We start from the raw sequence: 8,733 nt of genomic DNA on the forward strand, positions 1-8,733 counted from the left end.
TGTGTCTGAGAGCAGCGCTGTCGTCCCCATGGGGGAATCTTTCGGGGGCAATGTGTTCTTCGCTGGCTAGTAGGCTAAAAGTAGAACTTCTGGGCTTTGCAAATGTAACAGCAACTGTGAAACTGGGTGCTCTGTAGGGAGGACAACCTGGTCTTCAAGGCCTCCCTGCAAATACTTGAGAGTGCTCCAAGGAGAGGCTAATAAGGAGGAGCCCTCAGCACACCCCCACAGCCAGCCAGCCTTGATGTTGTTTTTAATAATCCTGGCATCACAAACACAGCCCCCTCCTTCATCTCCATGTTAATGAAGATAATTCCCCAGTGGAGAAGGGTGGAGCAAAGCTAACAGTGCATATAAAGTAGGGGTGCCAGCATCCCCCTAAACACCTGTGCTAGGACAAATCAGGCCTTCAGCTTCAGTTAGTTTGGTAGTTCATTCCTAATATGCCTGCCACTAGATTCTCTCTCTCTCTCTCTCTCTCTCTCTCTCTCTCTCTCTCTCCCTCCCCTTCCCTCTCCCTCCTTCTCCCTGTCCCCCTCTGTGTGTGTGTGTGTGTTGCACGTGTTGCACATGTGTGTAAGTGCACGTGCACACGTGCTGGCTCAGAGGTCAGTGGAGAATGTCACAGACCCTGTTACATCATTTCTTGCCTTTTCCCTGAGACAGAGTCTCCCACTGCCTCTGGAGTTAGGCTAGCAGCCACCATGCCCCAGTAATCCCTCTGTCTCCACCCTCCTCAGGGCCTGCGTTACAGGCATGTGCCATGTTTTGTGTTTTGGGGTGTGTGTGTGGGGGTGTGAGGGTGGGCTAAGGATTTGAACTCAGCTCCTCCTGCTTGTATAGCAAGGATTCTTATCTGAACCACTCTTCGGTCCTAAATTATTTTCATCTGCCAAGGACCATGATCATTCCCCTCCACACAGGAGATAAACAGAAGAGACCAGGAGGCTAAGCGCTGGGTAGTAGCTAGATACACTGGTGGAGAGGAAGCCAGGGCCCATCCCAGTCTGGCTGGCTAAGGAGGGTTTCCTTCTGCCTACAACATGTTTTGAATGTGTGCTGGAGATACTTCATGACATTTAATCTAAAAGCCCGTTTGGATAAGTTTCTTAATGATCAGTTCTTGGTAATGTGAATATTATGGGAAAATGCAATAAAACACCCCTGCCTCGTGATTCCGAATGTAGACTTCTAGATATGGACTAGCTACTGGCTCGAAGAGCTTCTTTAATTTTGTTATAAATACAATCAACTGTGATCATTCCCACCCTCTCTCCATCTGTTCTTGGGAGGGTAAAGACCAATCCAGAATATGGCCACTCCCCCTTCTTGCTCCCCTGGGGGGCAATGGTGCTCACTCCTGACCAGGCATCCTGCCCCATGTTGGAAAACTCTTAGAACTTAAACACTTCTTCCTCTCTTCTTCCCCTCTGGGTTTTAATGTACGGTTCTGGCAGGCTGCTGTTGTTTCTTTCTTCCTCCTTTAAACATCTGGTGGAGACGCTTCTGCTTCCTCTGACCCAGGCATCCCCACCTGCTCCCACCCCCAGGCTTCCCCTGTAAACACTTCCAAGCTTGAAGGCCTGGTTGTTCCTCCATGGATCTTTCTAGCAAATTAGCTGTTTGTCTGTGGGGCACACACCCCGGGGGACTCACTTTCTGTTACCTAGAACTCACTCACTAAGACAGGTGTGTGCCTAGGATGTGGCTGGAGTCGAGGCCTCTGCTTCGGAGAAGAGCCAAACACAGCGCAACGCGACCCCTGGTCTTTGATGCACCCCACCAGCCATTTCTGCAGGCCGATTAAAGCAGATTAAAGTCTGAGAGATATTAGTTACATGTTTCTCATGTTGTGCTCTCAACGTGAACTAAAATATTAACTTTAAACTAAGCAGGAGCTGGGCTTCGTGTCATAGCCCTGTGATTCTGGCACTTTGGAGGCTGAGATAGAATAGGTAGTTTTGGGCCAGCCTGGGTTACATGGTAGACGGAGTAGAAGCACATGGTGGAAAAGCCACTTTACTTGATGGCCACCCAGAAGCAAGAGAGACAGGAAGAGCTTAGGGTCTTAATGTACCTTCAATGTCATCAGTAACCTTTCTTCCAGTGGGTTCTACTGCCTCCTAACAGTACCATAGGCTGGCAACCAAAGCCCTCAATATGTGCCTACCATAGGCTGGCAACCAAAGCCCTCAATATGTGCCTACCATAGGCTGGCAACCAAAGCCCTCAATATGTGCCTACCTTTGGGAAACGGTCAAAAACCAAACTGAAGCACACCCAGACAAGGGCACGGAAAGGTGTTTATTAGTTGATGTTACTACATGAAACCATTAGGTGCAATGGCTGAAAACAATTAAAAACATGTATTTCCCATAGTTTCAGGGTCCTCTCTGGGCAGCCTGGCCTGGGAACTCTCATGAGACCGCAATCCCCGAATCAGCTGGCTGTGGTCACCTGAGAGCTTAGGGCTGGAGGAGACTGTCTCAAGACAGTGAAGCTAACAGGTTAGTCACACAACACCAGGCTGGTGACAGTGCTTGACAGGAAGCCTCAGATTCCAGGAGCGACTTCCCAGGCCTATAAATGAGCCATCCAGGTTTCTCCTCACAGGGCCTCCCCATGGGCTTGTTGTGCATTTTTAAGTTTCGGGGCTGACTTCCCTCAGAGCAAACAGTCCCAACCTGTATGATATAAACACGATAGGGCTAGAGACCCCACTCAGTGTCCTGATGTTCTTTCAGAGCACACAAGTTATGTTCCCAGCACCTGTGTTGGCTGGTTCACAACTGCCTGTATCGCCAACACCATCTGGCCTCAGCAGGAGCAGCATGCACACGCACACACACACACACACACACACACACACATACACACACACGAACATGCATGCAGGAACCTCTTACACAAGTTCTCTCTGGCTTGGAACTCATGGATTCATTTTAGGCCGACTGACACCTGGCCAGTGAGTCCCATGATGCATCTGTCTGCTTCTCTTCTGGGTTGGGGTTTCTTCCGGGCTGGGGTTACAAGCATGTGCCACCACATCTGCTTTTCAGCGTAAGTTCTGGGGTCAGACTAAAGCCCTCCTGATTGCCCGGTAAGCACTTAACCGAGTGGCCATGTCCCCAGCTCACTTCTGCTCCAGTCTACACTGCTTCCCCTTGTACACAGTTTCACTTGCTTAAAGTCAACCTCAGGCCAATAGCAAACAGGAAATTCTAGAGATCTAAATTGCATGTGGTTTTTACGGAATATTATTATTATTATTATTATTATTATTTGCCAACTCTATCTACTATTCCACCTCCGCATTCTATTTTTAAGTGGAATGCAAAGTCTCCCAGCGTTCTACATGACCCGACTCCTTCCCACCTGAGCTATGAATGATCCCTTGATACTTCTGCCTGTCCAGGGGCAAGCATATAACTGGGTTTGTCATCACAACCAGGCCCTTAGTAGCTTTATTTTTTATCAGATGAATTATAGTGATATGACAGTGCTGTGTACACAAAGCCCTTACCTCTTACCTAAGAAAATGTCCCAAAGTGCAAGGGTAGGAAGGCCAGCAATTCAGGCACTCTGAAGAGATGCTACAAAGCACTTCCATCAAGTTAAATGGTCCTGGTTTATCGCAGATATACACATATCAAATACAACACACATATTAATACTAGTATCAGTTGGTGGGGGCTTACAACAAATTCCCTGTGGATAGAGGACTCTGCTGCAACTAGAAGTGAGCAGTCAGGACGATCCACACTTTGAAGAGAGGATTGTTGAATTTGTGGGCATGTTTTAAATCCGCAGCCTAAAATATTTGCTTTTTATTTTAAGATTACCATAAAAAACGGGCCAACTTTTGTTTTCTTCCGGGCTCCAGTATAAAGAATATCTTCCACTTACTTCCCACCCCACCTCCACCCACTCCCAGTTTTCCATTCCAGACTGATGCAAAGCTAAAGCATAAGCTGTCAGAGGGCTTCGTACCTGTCAGGGAGCCGCACACTTTTCAGGGGGGCGTAGACTTGCCAGGGGGGCATGGACTTGCCAGGGGGCCATGCACTAGTCAGGGGGCAGCACACTTATCAGGGACCCTTGGACTTGCTGCACACAGTTTCTTCTCATTGACCTCTCACCGACCGAACAGACACTCATCCTTCCCCCAGCTCCCACAGGAGGCCTTGCTTATCCTCAAGCTGGCAGCTGGCAGAGCAAGAGAAGCACCCGCAGTCCTAAGCTTACTGGAAGCTACAGCAGGGAAATCTGCAGGGCTGTTGACAGTCAGTCGGTTGGTCAGTCTAGTACAAAGACTGTTTTGAGAAATGGGACAACTCAGATAGATGGAGTACATGCTGGCCATGCTGGGACACGCAGATCTTGTTGTGGGTGCCCACCATTCAGCATTAGTCAAAGGATACAGTACCATCCATCATGACGCCTGTCAGTGAGACCAGGCCCTCTGTTTGGGAGAGGCTCTCTGTTAATTCCTTGGAGTGTTGTGTGTGTAGATAGACTGATGCTCTCAGGACAAGGCTGGAACTATGGGACCAGGAAGATAAAGAAAGCTGTGTCTCCTCACACCCACAAAACTGTGATGCTACCCCACCCGATTAATGGACTCCACCAAGATGAAGGCTGTCAGGTTTGGGGCTAGGTGAGCACCCATAATTCAGGGCTGGGGAAGGGAGCAGAGACAGGAGCCCCCCTGAAGCTTGCTGTGTAGACAGCCTCCAGTCTAGAACAAGACAGACAAGTGATAAAGGAAGATACCCTCTATCGATGGAGTCCCCTGACTTCTATGTGTACACGCGTGCATTTGTACCTACACGCGTGTGTGCGCGTGTGCACACACATACACACACACACACACACAGAAGCACACGGGAATGTCATGTGCACATAGAATTCTACAGACTGCTGAAGGAGCCACCTTCTGGGTTAAGACAGCAATAGTCATTAAAGAAAAAACTACAGAGGTCCCAAGTACAGAACAGAGCTGAGAGAGCAGAAACGCCCAAGAATTGTGGAGGAAGCATTGGGTTTCCCAAGCATGAAATGCGCTGCTATCCTTGTGGATGTACCCAGCTCTCTTAAGGTGAGGAGAACACAGATGGCTGTGGGCTAATAGAGTGATGAACCCGTCTGCCGCTGTCTTAGGCCTAAGAGCCATCTCATAGTAAAGACAAACTAGGTTCATTCCTGTTTATGATTACACATCTGTTTCTCAAGGATTGGGCTATACCCCAGCTACACCCTTAACTATAAATGGTTCTAAAGTGTCTGCTCCAGAAAACAGCCTTATTTCCTGGAAACCACGTCCTTGTCTCTGGAGGTTGTCCTGACGAACATGTTATGCTTGTGGCCTGCTTCTAACACTCTACCTATTCGCCCACCAATTCTCCCTTCTGGAAACACCCTATCCCAGAGGGTAACTTCCTCACAACCAATGCTGACCTCTCAAACGCCACCTTAGGTGGAGGCAGCCAGTGTACATGAAAAAAAAAAAGGCTTGCTCTACCTCAGTAGTACCTTAAAAGGCCTTTCACCAAGGTCACCTACAGCTTCTGTGTGCCCAGAGCCACCAGCCACTCTTGTCCGTTAACCATTGTCATCCAGCAGATCTCAGCCTGGAAGGCTGCACACTCCCCTCTCAACACCCTGCCCTTTCCTCTCTCAGCCCCGCCTCTTTCTTGTTCCAAAGACAATTTAAAGCGCTTTTTGTTTGTTTGTTTGCTTGTTTCAAGAAAGGGTTTCTCTATATAGCCTTGACTGTCCTGGAACTCACTCTGTAGACCAGGCTGGCCTTGAACTCAGAAATCTGCCTGTCTCTGCCTCCCAAGTGCTGGGATTAAAGGCATGTACCACCACTGCCCGGCTCCAAAGACAATTTGGATACATCTGCTCTTTCCAAACCTCTAGAATCAGGGCACCTTTAGATCAGTCCCGAGAGCCCCTTCTTCCTCTTTCAGACCTGAATTTCTGTCCTGTTTCAAACTGAGACCTCCCAAATCTGTGGACATGGGCGTCTACTTACTGGCTCCACCTGTGCTCACACTGGAAGATGCCCTCTTTTCTGTGGGTTTCCCTCTCAGGCCCCATTTCTGTAAATGCTTTCTGTATGGACCAAGAACTCCAGCCAAAGGCCTAGGTGCCAACCCTTACTTCCATTCTTTGCTTCTCATGCCACATCAAACGCACCCACTTAGGCCATGACTCTAGCCAGGATCAGCCATTTGATTAAATGACCTCATCAGCCACCCCCTACCCCAACCTCAAGAGCTCATTCAGCCACAGCCAGTCTCTGGCTTAGGCTCTGTTGTCCCAACAAGCACCTTTCCTTGATTTTTGCATACTTAATGTCTATTCATTGTGTCCCTTTCCCATGAAAAAGTGGGCACACTACAAAGATAGAGTTTTCATGGGGTTGGGCCCCATCGTAGAGATGCTTCTAGGGAACTCCCACACAAGTTAGAAACATGCCAAATTATTCAAATGCATGTGTACTGAAACTTTAAAAGTGCCAAATTAAAGCAACAACAACAACAAAAAAAAAGCCAGCACATTCTCTTATCCTTTAAAGGAACTCAAAGACAGAGGTGGTCACCAAGGAGAAAGCATGGTGTACACATTTGTTCCTAAGACCCACGAGGGTCATGACCCACAAGGTCATGTTCAGTGTGCTCCCATGTTGTCTCTGAGGACAAGGTTCACTCCTGTACTGACTGAGATTTAAAAGCAGGAGTGCTAGGGTTGGGGGTTCAGCTCTGTGGCATGGTGGTTGCCTAGAGGCACAAGGGTTTAGGTCTCAGCTCTGAAAAACAAAACCAGGGGTGTCAATTGTGATGGTTTGTATATGCTTGGCCCAGGGAGTGGCACTATTTGGGGGTGTGGCCTTGGAGTAGGTGTGGCCTTGTTAGAGTAGGTGTTGTCTTTTTGGAGTAGGTGTGTCACAGTGGGTGTGGGCTTTAAGACTCTTCCTAACTGCCTGGAAGCCAGTCTTCTACCAGCCTACAGCTGAAGATGAAGAACTCTCAGCTCTTCCAGCCCCTCCAGCCTCATGTCTTCATGGATACTGCCATGTTCCCACCTTGATGATAATGGACTGAGCCTCTGAACCCGTAAGCCAGCCCCAATTAAATGTTGTCCTTATAAGAGTTGCCTTGGTTGTGGTGTCTGCTCACCAGTAAAACCCTAACTAAGATATCAATTTACAGTAGGGTTTAAAAACGTAGGCCGTCAATGGCCTTAGCTTCAACGTGCCTCAACGACCTCATCGACAAAGCAGAAATGCATACTCACCCCATGGATGGAAGAGAGGGTTGTAACTAACGTGGCTAACGTACTCCCAGCCATGCCCGTTCCTTCTGCTCAGGAGAATTGGGTCTGGTGACTCCTTTCCCCATTGTTACCACTGCAGACTTCTACATCACCACTGAGCCTTGGCTGGCCAAGCTTGGCTGTCCTCCAGGTCTTCTATCAGAGCCTAATCTCCGTGCAGAGGGCAGAGGCTATAGGACTCCATCCTACCGAATTCTCCTATTGCCCTAAAAACATACAGCCTGCTGTCTACCACACCCTGAAACACAGAGAACAGTCAAATCAAAACTGAACCACGTCTTTTTGTTCCTGTAGTGAAGCCACTGCCTCCAAAGTGTTCCTCTGAAATGCTTTGCTAGCCAGAGAAATACAGACAAATTGATTTTTCTCTAGTTAAAACTATTCAGGCCAAAGCTTTAGAGTTCTTGCATTTATGTTCTCTAAGAGAATGTCATTAATAAATCAATTTGTCTGTGGAAAGAAACTGTCCCACACTCCTTCAGCAGAGGCAGATGCCATAAAATTGTGTAGCACTAACAGCTAGGAAAAGAATTTTCATGAGAATGGAAAAATAGACTAAAAGTGGCAACCCTTAGGACACATAAAATCAAATTATAATAGAACAAACATATCATGAGGTCGGGCTGATTTTGTGTCTAGCTGAATTAACTCCCATAGAGACTGGCTTGTGGGGAGGAACAAACGAATTGTTTTAAAGCAACTGCTAAGGAGCCATTGCACAGAACCTCTGAGATCCCAAACTTTTCTTCCAGCCCAATTTTGCCACATTCTACATTCTTGGCTGTTGTACCAGTGAGCCTGTTGTCAACAGAAATATGCAGGCTGGATGGGTGAAATGCCATAAAGTGTCAATAGTGTCCCGCTTAGATTTACTTATTGTATTTTGCCAACGTGACACAAGCCAGGGTCACCTAAGAAAATGTCTGGTTAGCCAGCACATCGTCAAGTCTGTAAGGGAATTCTCTGTGAGTGAGCCCAGCTCTCTTCAGGCGGCACCATTCCTGGGCAGGTGGTCCTGTGTTGTATAAGAAAGCAGGCTGAGCCTGCCGCAAGGAACAGACTGGTAAGCAGCATCTCCCTGTGGCTCGTGTTTCAATCTCTGTTCCTAGTTCCAGCCTTGGCTTCCCTGAGTGGCCTGTGACCCCCAGGTCACAGTGTGTCAGCTCAAATAAAACCTTTTCTCCCAAGCCACTTTTGGTTATGATGTTTATAAACAAACTGGAAAGCAAACTAGGACAGACTGCCCCTAAGACTTTCATATTCTTACAATGTTATATGTGGAGCAAATGAGGGAAAAAAAATCCTACAAAATCTTCTTTCTTCCTAAAATGAACGCCAATGTTTTGTTAGAACAATAAAAACCAACCACTCCCCCCCCGCCCCCCCGCCCCC

Source organism: Mus caroli, chromosome 1, assembly GCF_900094665.2.
Source record: "Mus caroli chromosome 1, CAROLI_EIJ_v1.1, whole genome shotgun sequence".
NCBI classification, from domain to species: Eukaryota; Metazoa; Chordata; class Mammalia; order Rodentia; family Muridae; genus Mus; species Mus caroli.